The sequence below is a fragment of the Lactuca virosa genome, chromosome 1 (genome assembly GCF_052849685.1).
Source record: "Lactuca virosa cultivar CGN04683 chromosome 1, Lactuca_virosa_CGN04683_v6, whole genome shotgun sequence".
Lineage (NCBI taxonomy): Eukaryota > Viridiplantae > Streptophyta > Magnoliopsida > Asterales > Asteraceae > Lactuca > Lactuca virosa.
Window position 1 is genome coordinate 149,339,015 of NC_136426.1, and position 19,779 is coordinate 149,358,793.

Genomic DNA, 19,779 nt, shown 5'->3' on the forward strand with positions numbered 1-19,779 from the left:
GGTTGGACGCTTTGGCAAATGGATGTGAGCAACGTGTTTCTGTATGGAGATCTCGACCATGTCATTCATATGGAGCAGCCAATGAGGTTTGAAAGCACGAAACACTCCAACTATGTGTGTAAGCTAAAGAAGGCTCTGTATGGTATGGGCTGAAGCAATCGCCAAGAGCGTGGTTTGGAAAGATTTTCGAGTTCTTAGAAGACAAAGTAGCGATTGTCCTAGTGTATGTAGATGATCTAATGATCATCACCGGTGACTTTGTTGAAGTTATTACTCAACTGAAAGAAAACTTGTGTACCCGATTTCACATGAAAGACCTTGGAAAACTTTGACATTTTCTTGGTTTGGAAGTGATATATGAGAAGGGAGATATTATGTTGCACCAACAAAGTATTCTATTGATTTGTTAAATTGGTTTGGTATGCTTGATTGCAAACCTACTGTCAAGTAGACATGAATGTAAAATTATGTTCTAATTTTGGAAGGAAGTTGGAGGATACTACCATGTACATGAAAATTGTTGGAAGCCTTATTTATCTCATGTTAACAAGACTAGATCTTGCTTTTTCTTTTGTGGTGGGCCTATTAAGTTGTTTCATGCGGACACCAAGGAAACCACACCTTGATGCCATTCGTAAAGTCGTCCTGAGGTACATTAAGACAACAATAAACTATGGCATAGTGTTTAAGAGGGAGCCAGTGTGTAAGTTATCTAGATTTTGTGATGTTGATTATGCTGGTGATCTGAATACACGTCGCTCAACAACCGGATGTCTTTATGTTAGAATCTAGTGCTTTATCATAGAGTAGTAAAAGGCAACCTGACTGTGTCCCTTTCCACAACTGAGGCTGAGTATCGAGCAGCAGCCATGGCAACTCAAGAAAGCGTGTGGTTGATCCAACTCTTAAAGAATTTCAACAAGGAGGTAGACTACAAAATTCCAATCTTCTGTGACAACTTATCATCAATTCAACTTGCAAAGAACCCAACGTTTCATGCTTGAACAAAACATGTGGAGGTTCATTATCATTTTATTCGCGAAAAGGTGCTGAAAGGAGAAATTGATCTATCGTATGTGAAGACGTGTGTAGATTCATTCACGTACTAAAGGCTTGTCAAGAATGAAGATGGCTCAATTTTGTGAGTAAATGAGAATGATCGAAATAGGTCTTGAGAGGGAGTGTTTAGGTACAACACCTTATCTATCTCATGTCACATGCTATGCACATGTGTTCCTTTACTTTATTTTATTTTATGTTCTTTGGCTTTGTCTTTTTTGGTAGTGGGTAGTTCCGTACTTTTAGAAGTCATGTATGTGGTAGTGCTTTAGTTTCTTCCGGTATTTGTTTTGCTTTCTTCGTGTAAGCCATGTATGGCAGTTTCATATATAAGAAAATTGCAGTTTGTATAAGTGTAGAAAATCTCTTTCATCCTCTGTGAGTTACCTGATGTGTTGTGTACAGGTACAAACTTCACCAATGTTATCAGTTAATTCACCCATTTACTAAAATAATTAGTTAGAACTTAGATATAGCGTAGCTACTTACAAATTGATTATATTGTCAATTACAAATTACTTGAAAAATTAAATGTAATAAAAATGAAAAGTTACCTTATTAATTAGCATAGTAGTAGCGAAAGCAAGAAATGTTAAAATTAATAAGATATATATTGTGTCAAACTAACATTTTGAAGTTAAGGGTGTATATTGTTTAGTTGTTTTTTTTGAAGGGTGCAGGTTGTAAGTTGTTGTTTCTCAGATGGGTTTGTACGCGGATCTCTTCGGGTTATTCTTGACCCGACTATATATTGAGTTATCTCCTGTTGCAGCTTCATTCTTTTACGTGTAGATATTTTTCATAGAGCTTATTTTTCCTCTCTTGTACACACAGTTCTTAATAGTTAGGGTTTTTTGTATTGACCGTTCTTGTTGATGTTCTTTCAGAAATATTTGTAGATTAGGATGTGTGATTCATTATGAGAGTAGTGTAGGCTTGTTGTAGTGAGATTTTCTATGTAAGTTGATGAAAACCTTCTGACTCTTAATCTTCTAATGATATAAGGGTTGATGATGTTGGGAAAAAATTGTGTCCAAAGTTTTTTCATGGTATCAGAGCGCAATGTTTCAATCGTGTTTTCCGATCAGTCATCAGTGATGCTTTGAAGAGGTACAGTTCATTTTCTTTTCTCTTTGTGTTTTTTTAATCGTCACTGTTCTCGTCCCTGTTCTTTCTCTTCTAAGTTGCTGAGAGTTTTTTTAAAAACAAAACTCTTACGTATTTGTCTGAATCTGTGAATGTCAGACGTTGTTTCCGATCTAGGGTTTCAAAACCCTAAGTCGAATTCTTCTTCTTGTTTCTTGTTCAGTTTAGATCTCGGCTACTGCAAGTTTTTTGTTTTTTTTTTCAGATTCTGTGAAGATTTGTTGTTGGTGTTTGACTGAGTTCGTGTTTCCTTTGGTGAACCAGAGTGGATCTCTTCTTGATCGATTAATCTCAGTTATGTTCTGAAATAACTCTCTAGAAATCGGATTTGGTCACCATTTAACTCTAGAGGGAACGGAATAACGAGAGTCGATCTATAAAATTGATTGTTCTTCAAGGTTTCCAATCGGACCTCTGTAAGAGTATCTTGTTCCCTTCTACAGCTTATTCTTAGTATAGTTGTGGGAGATCCTGGTGTCTTGAGTACACCTGTTATTTTTTATTTTGTTCTTTCTGTTTTGACGGTCCTGGATCCCAACATACTGTGGATATCATCTGGACTTAGTCATTGCAGTTATCTGTGTTTTTTTTTCTTGATCTGTTTGTTTAGTTGTTTATTATGGCTGGTCCAACTAATGAGTCTTCTAATGGTAGTAAAAATGATTCAGTTGTTAATATAAATGATCCCCTTTATGTGCATCCTTCTGATAATGCAGTTACTAGTGTCATTAACTTCAAACTGTTAGGAACTGGGAATTATAGAGTTTGGCGTAGTTCCATGATTAGAGCTTTAAAAGCTCGAAACAAACTCGGTTTTACCGATGGAACTGCGACCAAACCTGTTAATGATCCCGTTAAAGCATCCAAATGGGAACGGGCTAATGATGTTACCTGTTCTTGGATTCTTGGGTCTATTTCTGAAAATATATATGCTAATCATGCTTGTTCTGAGAGTGCTCAAGAAGTCTGGACAAAGTTATTTGAAACTTATCATAAAACTGATGGGTCTGTCATTTTTAATGTACATCACAAAATTAACTCTTTTGTTCAGGGCAGTTTGTCTTTGTCAGATTACTTTAATAAACTGGATTTTTATTGGAAATAATTTGATGGATTAACTAATATAACTGATTGCACATGTGAAGCCTTTGCTAGTTTTAATAGTCATTCAAAATTAATGAAGCTTATGCAGTTTTTAAGTGGCTTAGATGAGTCCTACAATCAAGTTAAGAGTCACATTTTATTAATGGATCCTCTTCCATCTGTTAAAACTGCCTTCTCTTTGGTGTCTCGTGAAGAGTCTAATAAAAAACATGGGTCAAATCTATTAACTTCTAATAGTAAGAACACTTCTTAAGGGCCCAGTTCCTCAATGTAAGAATTGTGGTTTAAAGGGCCATTCTATAGAAAAAATGTTTTAAAATAATTGGATATCCCAAAGATTATAAACCAAGGTCTGAGTTTAATAATTAGTCAAAAGATTTTTCTGGTAATAGTTGTTCTGATCTTAAATCTGGTTTTAAATCCGAGTCTTCTGGTTCTTCTGATTGTCATTATCTAACAAGTGAACAGTATGCTAAGTTCCTTAGTCTCATTGGTGACAATAAGCAAGGATTGGATGAGTCGTCTGTTAATGCCAATATGGCAGGTATTTCATGAAATTCTTTTTTAAATTCCAATCTTTCGAAATGGGTTGTTGACTCAGGAGCTAGTCAGCACATGATTACTTCTGAGTCATTACTTCATGATTCAATTGATGTTTCAAAATTAAGTGATTCTTTGATAACTTTTGGTTTTAAACAGAGTCTTAATGATTATTCTATGTTTGTTAAAAGTATTAGAAATTCAGTGGTTATTTTGTTAGTATATGTTGATGATATTATAATTAGTGGAAATAGTGAATTTGAAGTTAATAAAGTAAAAGATTTTCTTAAAACCCAGTTTCTTATAAAAGATTTAGTAAAACTGAAATATTTTTTAGGTATTGAAGTTGTAGAAGTTCCTAATGGGGTCTGTTTGTCTCAAAGAAAATATTGTTTGGAGTTGCTTCATGAATTTGGAATGTTGGGATGTAAACCTGTGAGGACTCCTCTTGAGTTAAATAGTGTTATCAGTGATCATAATAGTGTTTTGCTTGAAAATGTTACAAAATTTCAGAAAGTTATTGGAAAGCTTATCTATTTGACTACTACCAGACCAGATATTGCTTATTATGTTCAGGTATTAAGTCAATATATGCATAAGCCTAACAAGTGTCACTTGCAAATTGCTTTGAGATTGTTAAGATATCTTAAACATAATCCAGGAATGGGTGTTTCATATGTTAAGTTTGCGTCTGATTCTCTTCTTCTGAGGGGTTTTTCAGATGCATATTAGGCTAAGAGTTTGTTTTCTCGAAAATCTGTTAGTGGTTATGTTGTTTATTTTGGTAGTTCTCCAATCTCATGGAGAAGTAAAAAACAGTCTACAATTTCTCGGTCTTCTACTGAATCTGAATACAGGGCTCTTGGAACACTTTCGTGTGAGTTAATATGGGTTTTGAAAGTATTGTGTGATATAGGATTAAAAAATATGATTCCTGTGAATATTTTTTGTGATAATGAATCAGCAATTAAAATTGCTCTTAATCCTGTTTTTCATGATAAGATAAAGCATTTTGAAATAGATGTTTATTTTATAAGAGAAAAAATTTCAAAAGGTGTTATAAAATTGGTTAAGATTAGTTCTGCTAACCAGGTTGCTGATATTTTAACTAAATCTCTTTCTTCATATCAGCATGATATTTTGTGTAAAAGTTGTGTTTATTTGATCCTTTTTCAGTTTAATTGTGTTTCTAAATATGATGTTTTTTTCAAAATGGTTAGTTTGAGAGGGGGTGTTAAAATTAATAAGATATATATTGTGTCAAACTAACATTTTGAAGTTAAGGGTGTATATTGTTTACTTGTTTGTTTTGAAGGGTGCAGGTTGTAAGTTGTTGTTTCTCAGATGGGTTTGTACGCGAATCTCTTTGGGTTATTCTTGACCCGACTATATATTGAGTTATCTCATGTTGCAGCTTCATTCTTTTACGTGTAGATATTTTTCACAGAGCTTATTTTTCCTCTCTTGTACACACAGTTCTTAATAGTTCGGGTTTTCTGTATTGACCGTTCTTGTTGATGTTCTTTCAGAAATATTTGTAGATTAGGTTGTGTGATTCATTATGAGAGTAGTGTAGGCTTGTTGTAGTGAGATTTTCTATGTAAGTTGATGAAAACCTTCTGACTCTTAATCTTCTAATGATATAAGGGTTGATGATGTTGGGAAAGAATTGTGTCCAAAATTTTTTCAAAATTGATCTTCAAAGCGAGTAGCAAAAAGCAAGAAATTGTTCTTCAAATTCGAACTCATCATTTAATTGAAAAAAAGGGTAATGTCATATGTGTCTTTGTGGGTAGGTTTAATAATTAATCTTGAATTCCAAACACAGTGTATTCGATTATGACAATTAAATTAAAGTGCGTTGTTACTTAGGCTTTTAACCTAGGTGGTTTTAGTTTATCAGACTCACAAATATAAAAGAATTAAAGGGCTAATCAACGTACACTTTATATTATATATGGTATTTATATATATCAAAGAAAAATTATTAAATTAATCGACATACACTTTCTGTTCTTAGGAATATTACAGCATTTTTATATGAGAAATTAAATATCCTCCTACCTTTTGATCCTACTAATCCTCCTACCAATTTAAATGATGACATGTGTCATATTAGTATCCTAAAATATCATTAAATCTCATTAAATGTTACACATGTCACCATTTCATTGGGTAGGAGGATATGTAGGAACAAAAAGTAGGAGGATATTTAATTTCTCTTTTTATATTACTTCCCTTAACGGTCTCAGTTCCTACGTTCCATTATTTGCGATTCATGTGCTTGATTGCTCCAAATTCTGGCCGAGTTATTTGTGATTTATGTCCTTAACTTTTGCATAATAACCAATATGCTATGAAATTCTTATAAATTTCTTTTTATATAACAAGAATGGGCTTGAATTGGTTCCATAACAAGAAATAGAGAATGTTAAGACAATTGCCATTTACTATCATATGATTCTGGTTTGTATATATGTTTGTTTAATTGAGCTCTATTCTTAGTTGTCATAGCTTTGATGCATTATTGTTGTTGCAGGTGTAGGATTTGATTGGAGCTATTGATAAAATTTCCATCATTTAGGGTTTAGGATAATTTATGCATTTAAAAATTAAGAGGCCTCATTTGCAAAGTGATTTATGTAATAAGGAAGAGGATCTTGTACCACTGCCTTGGGGCTTGCTTAAGACCATAAAGGGTCTTCTTTAATTTACAGACGAGATGCTCTTTCTTTGGGACTATAAAGCCATCAGGCTGCTCCATGTATATTTCTTCATCCAAATCACCATGGAGAAAGGTTGTTTTCACATCCATCTACTCAAGTTCAAGATCTAGACTGACAACTAATCCGAGTACAACTCGAATAGACATCTTCTTCACAACTGGCGAAAAATTTTCATCAAAGTCGATTCCTTCTTTTTGTTAGAAACCCTTGACAACGAGTCTCGCCTTATACTTCATAGTATTTCCCTTGCTGTCTTTCTTCAACTTGAAAACCCACTTGTTTTTCAAGGCTTTCTTTCCTTTGGGGGGTTTCACCAACTCATATGTTTGATTCTTCTGCAAAGAATTCATTTCTTCTTCCATGGCCTTCTGCCAATTTGCTTTGTCAATATGAGATTGAGCTTCTTGAAAGCTCTCCGGCTCCCCCTCACTAGTAAGAAGGATGTAGTTTGAAGTCGGATATCTTCTTGATGGAGCACGAACTCGTTCGGATAGTCTAACTTGAGTTCCTTCGTTTGTAATTTCTGGAAATGTATCTAAAGTATCATGGGGTGGAAGCTCCCCCTGCTCAACACCTTCTTGATTTGCATCATCAACTTCTCCATCCTCTTCTTCAGTGGAAACATCATCTTTATTTTCAGATATTATATCTGAAACTTTGGAGCTTTGTTGTTTGTTAACCAGTGCCTTGAAATCATAATACTGGTTTTTGTAACATCCCAAAATTCAAGCCCGAAAATTTCATTTTTGAATTAATATGTTTAATAAACATTTTACCAAAACATTGTCGATAAAACAACACCTTACGAAATCATAATGTTTTGTCTCAAACCATGACATCCAAAGTAATGAAAATCAGAGTACAATCCTAGAAACTCAATGCGGAAACCATGTGTGTGTGTGATACGCTGCTACACCGCCGGCTCCTTCCCCTTCGACGAAGAGGTACTTGAAACCAATACCAAAACTGTAAGCACAAAGCTTAGTGAGTTCCCCCATCATACCACATACCATACAATATCGTCGGTATCTTTCAACCGGTAAACTTCATCGGTATCTTTCAACCAGTAACCATCATCAGTTTCTTTCAACCGGTAATCATCATCGGTATCTTTCAACCGGTAACTGCCATCAGTATCTTTCAACCGGTAATTGTCATCGGTAGCTTTCAACCGGTAACTGGGGACTATTTCACCCCCTACCACTAGCATGCAACAACAGATATAAGCATACAGTCAGGCATATCCGGGTATTGACCTACCCCTAGGTCCTAAGGACCACTGTCAGGGAAACTAATCCCTGCTACACACATAACATGCCATACAGTTAAATCTCATGACCAAAACACATAACCAAACCAAGATAATTATCAAAAAGACAATCATCTTCTAAATACCCCTTTTTGGTGGGCCGACATTGTGGCCTTAGACCCACCCCTACTGGAAGGTAACTCACCTCAATGTCGTGCAGTGTTTGAATTATCCTCGGCGCACAAGTTGACTCCCTTCGACTCCTCGATTCCTACACGACAGCCTTCAAGTCAACTCACAACATGTGCAACCCTAAACAGGGTTAGTCCAAGTCCAGTCAAAGTCAACTTCAAGTTGACCCGACTCGCCGAGTTGGGCCGTTAACTCGTCGAGTCCCTAAACCTTTACTCGTCCTTATCCATGACTCGACTCGTCGAGTTTGGCATCGACTCGACGAGTTCCTCTCTCATATGAACATCGAATGAACCTCATCCGACTCGCCGAGTTGTATTAGGGATGTCAAAAAGTCCCGTGGGGCCCCGATCCCGAATGGGGAATATTTATTTAAAAAATCGGGGACGGGGGCGGGGGCGGGGGCAATGTTAACCCCCGTTTTAGTTTCGGGGGCGGGGGCGGGGGTGGGTAGTCCCGTCCCGAACCCCCAATGGGGACCCCGTTAATATATTATTTATATTAATATATATTAATTATAAAAATATAATAAATAATAACAATGATTTTGAACTTCCAAAATTCAATTAAATATCATGTTTTTAAGTTTATAGTATAACATTTTTAAGATGTTATAATATTTTTATTTTAAATATATAAACTTATGCTATAAATAACTATTTTTATCCAAAATGGTTTCTTTTAGCTCAAAAAATAACTTCTTTTAGCCTAAACAACACCTTCGTTCGCCCAAAAAAAAGTCAACCCAAACGGGGGTGGGGAAACAGGGGTGGGGCGGGGAAACGGGGGCGAGGGCGGGGGTAATCCTGGGATTCGGGGGCGGGGGTGGGGATGGGGAGGCTAGATATTTCGGGGTCAGGGGCGGGGCGGGGGAACATGAAAATTTCGGGGATGGGGGCGGGGGATGCAATCCCCGCCCCGTTTGCCCCCGTTGACATCCCTAAGTTGTATGAACACTCGTCGAGTCCACCTTCATCTGATGAACAAGTCTTGTCCTCGACTCACCGAGTTGTATGAACAACTCGTTGAGTTCATCTCCAATTTTAAGGAGATTGCCTTGGACTCGTCGAGTCTGTTCTAGTACTCATCGAGTCCCATGAACTCCAGGTCTAAAATTACGTCCAATGGGTTGGGTCACTCTTTCTGTCCGATTACTGTTGGATTAGATGTCTAAGCCCATAACTATTATTGGTATGTACTTGACCCGAGAGGAGCATGGTCCATTTGGGTTGCATATCATCAGGACAATTTGTTAGGATGGACTTTTGAGAGAAGGTTATTTATGGTTTATTAATATATTATAAGTTATAATATATTAATATGAAATCATATGTTTTAATTAGTATCGATCAAGAATTAATTTGGAATTAATTTAGTGATCAAAAGAGACTAATTAAATCTATGGGGACTAATTATGATAATTAGTTATATTTATATGTGTTGGGCTTATGATCCATGTGGGACCAAGTTTATGTATGGATACATAAAGAGTTGGGCCACATGAACCATGGATCATAAAACCCATGGGTATGGATTATGGGTTATACCCATGACCCTTGGAATCCTACATATAAATAGGTTACTCCATAGCCAAAATCACCACTTCTTTTCTTAGAGAAATATGGAGGTGTTTTGGTGCATGGAATTCTCTCTCAAGAGCCACCTTTGTCCTAGGTGTGTTGTGATTCCATTTGAGGCATTTCATACTATTGGTGCTAAGCTCTTAAGGCCAAATACATCAAGACTTCAAGCCACATAAAAGGTATGTTTCCCTAACTAGTATATTATATGGTTTATGTCAAATGCATGCTAGTTATAGGTTTAATGCCTTGGAAACCATTTACATGTATAATAGAGAAAACATAGATCCAAGGTATTTAGGGTTGTATGTGCACCATAGGATGTTGTAGTATACTAAAACCCAACAGTAGTATCAAAGCCAGGTTGTTTTCTATTATATTTGATGCAAATGTATTTTTTTTTCAAGTTGAAGGGAAAAAAAAGGGAAAAAAAACATGAAGTTTGTCAAATTTTATGATAATTACTTGATTTTATGAAAAACTAATTATTTATAAAATTTGAGTCACTTTACTACAAGAGTTGAATTAGGTCAATTTATTAAAAGATAGAATGATATGATTATTTTATTTGTTTTAAAAGTTTGATCTAAATGGTTTTAAGGAGTTACAAATTTTGTCATAAAATTTTGGAACTCAAAAGTTTTTTTTAAAGTTATGATCTTAAGAGTTTTGAAACTTCCATAAGTTATGGATGTGAAATGTCTCATTTATTAACTCTATAGGTTATGAAAATAGAAGAGTCACTATTTTTAATGTCATCATTAAATGATTTAATGTCTTCCATAACTTGTCCTCAAGTTATGAAACTTGAATTTTTTTTTTCATTAAACCTTAATTAAACTCATAAGTTATGAAAAATCCAAGAGTTTTGAAAGGTTTCAAAACTTGTCCTCAAGTTTTGGAATTTGTAAAGTTACCCCCCATGTATACTTTAATTCCAAACTAGACCTTAGAATTTTAAAAGTTTAAAATTCAACCCTTATACTATTATTATAATTTTAATTATATAGATATGTATAAGATAAAGTCGTCTTACATTAGTAGGCCTCATTCACGAAGCCGGTCTATAAGGGGGGTATAAGGTTACTGCCTATAAAATGGCAGTTTAATGGATGTCCACTCTCACTCACCGCTTCCTTGACCGGTGGAGGGTCGTTAGCCGAACAGGTAGGACAAAGACTATAATTCTCCCTTCATTATAAGTATAATGATAAATACTAAGTAACTAAATACTTATAAATTCCCAATCTTAGTTACTTAGGAAAATGTGAATAAGGTGCTAATCCATGAAATTACACTTTGCACTTTGTTTAAGCTGTTAGTGGAGCGTGTGTGGTTAACCGGCACACTAACCTGGACTTAACAAGGTAGGCAAAGGGTAACTTAATGTTTATCATAGTATCGTTGGAGCGTGTGTGGTTAACCGGCACATCGATTGAGGGGTAAATATTAAGGGTACCAAGTATATTTGCATGGTTACTTCACACCTTGTTTTGTGATCCTCGGCATCCCAGTCACAAAACCTGAAGGGCACACTCGAGATTGAAACATGCCATTGAAAAGTTCAATGAATCTCAAAAGAATCTAGGAGTTTCAAAACCAATTAAAACCTAATAATACATTTCGTTTATCTTGGTGGAAATTGGTTAATCGTCATTCACCTACCTTCAAATATGTTATAGCTTGGATTACGGCATCCCTCTTCCAAGTTATAAAATAGTTTGTTGGGTCCTAGCCTTAATATATCATATTGGGTGTTATATTAAGGACTTAAATCAACTTTACGTGAATTTCTCCCATTGTTGATGTCTGGTTTAGACAACAATGATCTTCCCAAACCAAGCTTTCCTAATGAATATGACTTCCCGAGTTTGGCTCATGGAAGTCATACTTCTCTTCCTCCACCTCCTCCAATTATTCTCCCTAACCCGCAAGTTCAAGGTCACTCAAGCCCTAATGGCAAGCAAGGTCTATGTGTGATCACATCTTAGAGATGAAGTTACATATTGACAAGCCGGGAGAGTTGGGTGTCAAAGTCTTGAGAAAGTTGGATGTTCAATCACTTTCTAAGTCACATAGTGAGTTCCTTTGGGACTACTATGAAACAGACTATGACATGAACCTTAATGATCATATCTATTTGCTTGGTGTTGCTGAATCAGCAATGATTTGGAACGATAGTAAAGCAAATTTGATTAGAAGATCAACTTCCAAAAAAATTTATGGACAGTGACAATGGTGACTCTGGAAATCCAGAAAAAACATTCTCTTCCCAATGGAAATGGATTGGCCATAGTCAACCCGGTTGACCAAATGGTAAAGAGAAAGGCTAAGTCTGAGATAGTCCCATTACCAAAGGGTCCATATGTTTATTTTGCCAAAGGAAGGGGCATTGATTGCAAAGGTGCCAAATTTACCTAAGGATGTTAAAGTCAATAAGTTTGACTCTACATCAGGTAGAGCCCATTATCTAACTCTGTTAAGTTCTATTCTGAGATCCTCATTACATGATGTGACTGGGTCACATGTTGATGTTTTAAGAATCAAAGAATAGAGAGAAATCTTAAAGGAAGTATATGCTGATTCTGATCGCGAAGGTGGATTTCGATCGCATCAGAATTTTGAGCAGTTGCTTAAGAAGTTATGATATATTGCTAAGGAATAGATAACAACAATTTTCCATGTGGATTTTAAGGGTAAGTTTTTCCGCAAAGTTTTAAAATAAAAGAAAATTGTTTAATTTTATTTATTTGAAGTATCCTTACAATGGCATTTGTGGAAAATTGTTGCTTATATGATTCCACTGACAGCAATATTGGAAAATGGATTTGATTCTTTCATTTGTGGTAGTGTCTAAATTTACCAAATCAGGAAAGTTCCTCATCACCCAAGTTTCAATTGGACCGAAACTTGGAATCATGCAAGTTGAATAGTATGATGAATGAGAACTTTCAAGCATTGGAAAATCAAGACTAATTACTTGTTCACATGGATGTGTGAGTCAAGTGAAGGACTAAAGGGATCGAGTACACATTCTTGTGCACTGGTCATGTCCACCACAAAGCTCGTTAAGACTATTTGATTTACTAAAGTTTAGTAAATATGGTTATACTTACAAGTTTAAGTATAATTCTGAAACATTGGAAAAGTCTCAATGTATGGCAGAACGAATGGGAAGAATCAAATTAGGCAGAAAGATAAAAGTTTCTCAAATCTGAAAAGATGGGAGAGTACTTTAGTATCATGTTTGTGATCATCTTAATGATTTAGAAATCATATCACAATTATTCCTCTAAAGGTCATCTTAGTGCATTCTTATGACTAGGAAGAGGAGTCATGAATTGTTGAAATGGTTAGATCAGGAAGATGAGTCATACTTCGTTCCAAAACAATTCTTAGAGTCATACTCCAAGATTGTAACTTGAGTGACATATCTTAAAGAAAGGTTTAAAACACTTGTCAAATGTAAGAGTAAAAGTGTCCTAATCTTGTACATTTGAAATTGGTAAGTTGTGATGTTTTGGATAAAACAAATACCAACTAAGGCCAATTGTATGAAGTGTTTGTCTTGATAAAGAATCCGCACTATCTCTTGAATATTTGGCAAGATAGTCTTATATGTCAAGAGGATAGTGGGATTCTTAAAGATCCTAAAAAGAATTTCAAGAACTAATCAAGAATAAAACCTGAGGTTCTTCACTAGCACACGACTTGAGGTTTATAACCTATCGTGTTGACATATTCTGTGCCCATTCCAGTTAAAGTTGGCTTTGCATAGGAGTTCTGGAAGTTCTCAATTGGTTGCATAACAACTTGGAAGCAATGACAGGCCATGTACTGCCATGTGGCAAGAAGTTAAGATTTCATAAGTTCAGTCCATATGAGTTTGGATTTGTCATTATCCTTGTCTTGTGACTATGGTTTTGACGATTCACATGGATAAGAACACATACACCATAAAATCTAAGGGTCATAAGGTTTCTCTCCGATTCATGAAAATGATGGTGAGGAAACACTTCCACCAAGTAGATTTGAAGCAGATGGCAAAAGGTCTAAACAATTGAGACTATGATTACGACATCCCTTTTCATAGTTCTGAAATTGTTTAGAGACACATGCATGCTATCTAAGGAAAGGTGTATGATTTTGATAAAGTTTTATCAAAGCATCTCGTATCAGAAATCTGAACTTTGGTAAGAAAGTCAAAAAAGTATTGATTTCTAGAAGTCCAGCTGATTTCTGAGTACATGTCAAAGCTAGTGGGAGCATAAGTGTTATGCTAATAATCATCATGTTAGTGGGAGCATGATAATTATTGTTAGTGTTGCAAGTTAGCAATGTTAATTATAGAAAACAAAAGTTTCAATTCGTGAGGCTGCAGGGATTGAAAAAGTTGTTTTGCTATAATTAAGGGAGATGATATACTTCATTTCAGTTCTAAAGGCTTAGATTGAGACCATAATCATCTTTAGTCAAGAATATATATATATATATATATATATATATATATATATATATATATATATATGAATTTCATGTTGGATTGGTTCAACTTAAGGAAATTCTATATATTGCGTTCTCAAAATTCGATTATGATTACGGCATCCCTCTTCATAGTCAAATTTTGAAAACATGGCAAATAAAAATATTGTAGCAAAAGACCGGTCTAGAATCATGTCTTTATGTGAGACATCATGAATCGTGTACCATTTGCTTTGGGTACATGATCGATTGCATGTGCTATAATATTTGTCATTTCTAAATTTTTCCAAATGCCCAGAGGCATTAAGAAGGGAAAAGGTCTAGAATTTGATATGACTAAAATGATTAAGCAATTGTCGATGACAATCTAAGGCTTTACCAAAGATTGGTTGCTAAGGACAGTTGGAAGTATAGTGTTAACTTTGGAAGGACCATATTGACCTAATCTGAAAAGAGGCAACTCTTGTTCAGAAGGGGTAGTCAAAATGGGAATATGGAGTTGTCTCCATAGGTGGAAGTTATCTGTGTAAGATTAGAAAAACTTAATGCAAGAAGCATGTTCAAAGCTATGTACTTTGAATATGAGACTTAATTTCCATGAAGTTGATCTTCATTGGAATGCCCTATAATGATTGTTGACAAGTTTTGTGACTTTGTACACATTCATTACAAGAGGGTCAGTGCATATAAGTTTAAAATCTAAACAGATTTCGATAAATGATAGGAATTTGAAATTCTCACATTTTTCGATAAGGTTTTGGGAGTGTGAAATTAGAATCATTGAAATTATGTTCAATTGGTTTATTTCACAAAGTAAGGATCATAGACAAACATAAAGTGCATACTTGGTGTATGGCAAAACTATTGTTTAAGAAAAACATAGTGTACATGCTTGGAGCATGGGACAACTAGTGTTTTTAATTCAAATATAAAGTTGATAAAACCGAAACAATGAATAATGAGTAATCAGTATGGTGATAAATAAAAGTGTTTATTTATATTCATAGGGTTTGATACCATATTTGATTCATTTATTCTTGTGTTTCACTTTGCATGTTTTGACTTCCAGAATAACTAAGTCGCTCTTCCTGAATGATTAAGTTATTCAAACCATCCACAGTCGGTCATATGTTGGAAGTAGATATGAATCAAGACTGTCATGGGTTGGTTTGTAGAGGTCCAAGTTGGTGGACAAAGTGGTGCTACAACACTCATGAGTGCTCATAAGTTCTGAGTATTGGATTCAACCCGCACTCATTTGAATCACTTCATGGATTTTATCACGAGTGATCATGAGACGATAATATCTTATATTCTTCAAACCTAGAGATATGAGTTGTTACTATGAGTTGGTTATACATTGATTGCATGAAAACGCATTTGGTAACTCGATGTTATAAAACGTGCCTTTGTGTATGATTCAACAAGTAGTAGAACAAGCCATATGAGTCGAAGTTTATCCATTCCTTTTACCTTCGGGATAAAAGCGATATCTGTGGGCCCCTCGATGATTTAGCGATGATACATGTGAGTGCTTGGCCAAGCCAGGACTGATTTGATTTGTTCAATCAGTCAGTCATCATAAATCGAAAATCGGGAAACAACAAATGGACAGAGAGAATGATTATAATCCATGTCTCAGTCCATATGATATTTAGAATGGAGGAATATATGATCCCTTATCTAATGGACACGTCATTGATTTGTTCAGAGTTCGACAGCGGCTTTAAGAGCTACGATTGCTAGTCGGGTTATGAAGTCGTAGTTGCAATAATAGTTTTAGACTTATCCAAGTGGGAGACTGTTGGATTAGATGTCTAAGCCCATAACTATTATTGGTATGTACTTGACCCGAGAGTAGCATGGTCCATTTGGGTTGCATATCATCAGGACAATTTGTTAGGATGGATTTTGAGAGAAGGTTATTTATGGTTTATTAATATATTATAAGTTATAATATATTAATATGAAATCATATGTTTTAATTAGTATCGATCAAGAATTAATTTGGAATTAATTTAGTGATCAAAAGAGACTAATTAAATCTATGGGGACTAATTATGATAATTAGTTATATTTATATGTGTTGGGCTTATGATCCATGTTGGACCAAGTTTATGTATGGATACATAAAGAGTTGGGCCACATGAACCATGGATCATAAAACCCATGGGTATGGATTATGGGTTATACCCATGACCCTTGGAATCCTACATATAAATAGGTTACTCCATAGCCAAAATCACCACTTCTTTTCTTAGAGAAATATGGAGGTGTTTTGGTGCATGGAATTCTCTCTCAAGAGCCACCTTTGTCCTAGGTGTGTTGTGATTCCATTTGAGGCATTTCATACTATTGGTGCTAAGCTCTTAAGGCCAAATACATCAAGACTTCAAGCCACATAAAAGGTATGTTTCCCTAACTAGTATATTATATGGTTTATGTCAAATGCATGCTAGTTATAGGTTTAATGCCTTGGAAACCATTTGCATGTATAATAGAGAAAACATAGATCCAAGGTATTTAGGGTTGTATGTGCACCATAGGATGTTGTAGTATACTAAAACCCAACAATTACAACCCTTCTAACACTCAACTGAGTTCTTTTGACCTTCAACAGATATGGGACTCAAAACCTTGGACTCGTCGAGTCCCAGGAGTGGACTTGCCGAGTCGGTCACATCCACACTCTAAATCCTCGATTTCTGATGTACAACCTTTGATCAAAAGATATATCCAAGCTTCTACAATCGATCTAGCATGTAAAGTTACAAACTTTACGTGCTTGCATGGGACTTTGAGCTCAAAAGTCATAAAACAAGCTCTTATGATGCATGGGACCTTTCATGGGTGCAAAAGCAGTCCCCAACTGCCTTGTGACCCCCTTAATGACGTGATTCAGAAGCTCTAACCCCAACCATGTTTTCAATCATGGTTGGCCATCAAAAATAGCTTATAAAAGCCCTAAATCTCCCCAAAAAGGGATCTAACAAATGAAAGAGCAAGGTTACAGCTTTTTACCTTCAATGAACTGTAGAAGCGCACAAACTCGGGTTCCCTTGGTCTTTACTTGCTTCCTCAAGCTTTTCTACTTCCTTCTTAAGACCACAAGCACCAAAATCCACCAACAAGGCTTAGATTTCTTCAATAACGGCTAGGGTTTCAATGAGAGGTGTTTTGGGAGCATAAGGGACGTTGTGGCCGTCATAACATTGTTTAAATAGGGTGCAAACCCTCGGATTAGGGTTTTTGTCTAGACAGGGTCTACTCGTCGAGTCCGGGACCCGACTCGTCGAGTCCATCACTTAAATCCCGCGTCCCGTCCCGCTTCTACTCGGCGAGTTGGTCCTTCAACTCGCCGAGTCTAAGGCCAAAAATGCAAAATACTTAGAAAGAAATACGTACCAAGACCCAGGTGCTACATTTTTCATAGAAAACCACATCTCTACTTCGAATAACCTTCTTTAGTTCTGGGTCCCATAGCCTGTACCCGAACTCTTCATCTCCATATCCAATAAAGATGCATTGAGTAGATTTGAGGTCCAACTTCTTCTATAATTCACTTGATACATATGCAAACGCCTTGCACCCCAAATACTCTCAAGTGAGAATATGATATGTCTTTACCCATCCATATCTTCTCGGGAACTTCAAAATTCAGTGGAACGGAAGGTGACCTATTTATTAGATAGCAAGCTGTCAATACAGCTTCACCCCAAAATGGCTTTGGGAGTTTAGTCATGCTGAGCATGCATCAAACTTTCTCAACAATAGTGCGATTCATCCGTTCTGCTACACCATTGTGTTGTGGGGTTCGTGGGACAGTCTTTTCATGTCTGATACCATGTTCCGTGCAGTATTTAGAGAACTCATGGGAATAGTACTCGCCTCCATTATCTGATCGGAGACATTTTAGCTTCTTGCATGTTTGTCTTTCTACCATTGCATGAAAAGCTTTGAAGCGGTCCAATACTCGGTCCTTTGTTCTCAAACAGTATGCCCATACTTTTCGTGATGCATCGTCAATGAATGTCACAAAATACCGGCTTCCACCAAGAGATTCTACTTCAATGGGTCCACATACGTCGGAGTGGACAAGGCTCAGCAAATCAGAGCGGTTCTTTCTTGTGGAGCTAAAGGAAACTCTGTGTTGTTTCCCGAATAGGCAGTATTCACAAGGATCCAAGGCAACATCTTTTGCCATTGAAATGGACTCCTTCTTTGCAAGAGTCGTCAATCCCTTCTCGCTCATGTGGCCTAGTCTTCTATGCCACAAGTTTGGTGATGTCTCTTCTTCAACAGCATTGAGACTTGGCTGAAGTAGCTTTGCATGGATTTTATAAAGAGTACCATCAAGTTGTCCCCTTGCAACAACCATAACACCTTTTAACAACTTCCAAGTGCCATTTTTGAATTGATTATCATATCCTTGGACGTCAAGAGCTCCAACTGAGATAAGATTCATTCTTAGCTCTGGGACATGTCGAACATCTTTCAACACCAATGTACATCCAACATTGGTCTTTAAATGCACATCACCAATACCAACAATGCTTGAGAAACTGGTGTTTCCCATCTTTATGGTACCATGGTCTCCGGGTTTATAAGTAGTGAATAAATCCCGGTTTGGAGTCGAGTGATATGATGCAGTGCTATCAATCACCCACTCATCATCATGAGTTCCAACATGTAGGTATGCTTCATCCTTGTATGTAACAAGGGAAACGTCTTGTGTTATGGTGACCATGGTTTCACCATTCTCCCTACTTGAATTTTGGCTTGTCTCGGGCTGCTCTCGTAAAAGCCTTTGACAATCACTTCTTTTGTGGCCATAATAATTACAGTGATTGCAATAGCCTTCAAACCATGTATTTGAAGATTTACCTCGCTCTCGCGATCTCCCTCGATCTCGTGATTTCACACGATCTTAGGATCTTCCTCTATTTTGACCATGTCTGCCCTTACCTCGACCTCGACCTCTACCTCCAGTTCTTCCTCCGCCTCTTTCTTTATTTTCTGACACGAGGGCAAAAGACTGGTCTGTACCAGCTTCTTTCCTTCTGGCTTCCTCGTTCATTAGGGTGTCTGTGACCATCTCCATTGACACTTTGCCACCGGGGGCAGAGTTGCTGAGAGTAACAACAAGCGTTTCCCAATTATCTAGTAGAGAACTCAAGAGCAATATGGCTTGTTCCACCAAGCTGGTTTACGAGATCCTGGAACTGACTCGTATGCTCGGTTATGGACATACCACTTCGTAACTTGTGGTTTACAAGGCGCCTCATCAGCAAGATCTTGTTGCGTGCCGTCTTTGCCTGATACATATTCTCGAGCTTCTCCCAAAGTTTGTATGCGTCTGTCTCTTGAGAGACATGATGAAAAACACTGTGGTCGATCCACTGTCGAATTTGTGTCACCGTTTTCTTGTTTATTCTCGTCCAAACTTCGTCTGTCTTCGTGTCAGGTTTGACACCTTGATTTTCTATAGGCTCTGCTAAATCTTTCAGATTAAGCAAATCTTCCATCCTTGGCTTCCACATATTGTAATTTGTGGGCGTAAGTCGAACCATCGTAATCGTACTTATAGATTTAATCGAAAATAATTGCAAATTTATTTTACAAATATTTCAAGGAAAAATTAGATAAAACCGAGCTCTCGGTTGGATTCGTAAGCGTGAAAAATGGTGGGGTAGAAGTTTTC

The 19,779-nt window shown here is 36.4% G+C and overlaps 1 long non-coding RNA gene across 1 annotated transcript; it reads left to right on the forward strand.

Moving 5' to 3' along the window:
* The first annotated feature begins 1,655 nt into the window (after positions 1-1,655).
* On the forward strand, positions 1,656-5,518 carry LOC145160030 (uncharacterized). Its single transcript, XR_013738002.1, has 2 exons — positions 1,656-2,169; positions 2,411-5,518. It is a non-coding gene; the product is annotated as an uncharacterized LOC145160030 (long non-coding RNA).
* The last annotated feature ends 14,261 nt before the right edge of the window (positions 5,519-19,779 follow it).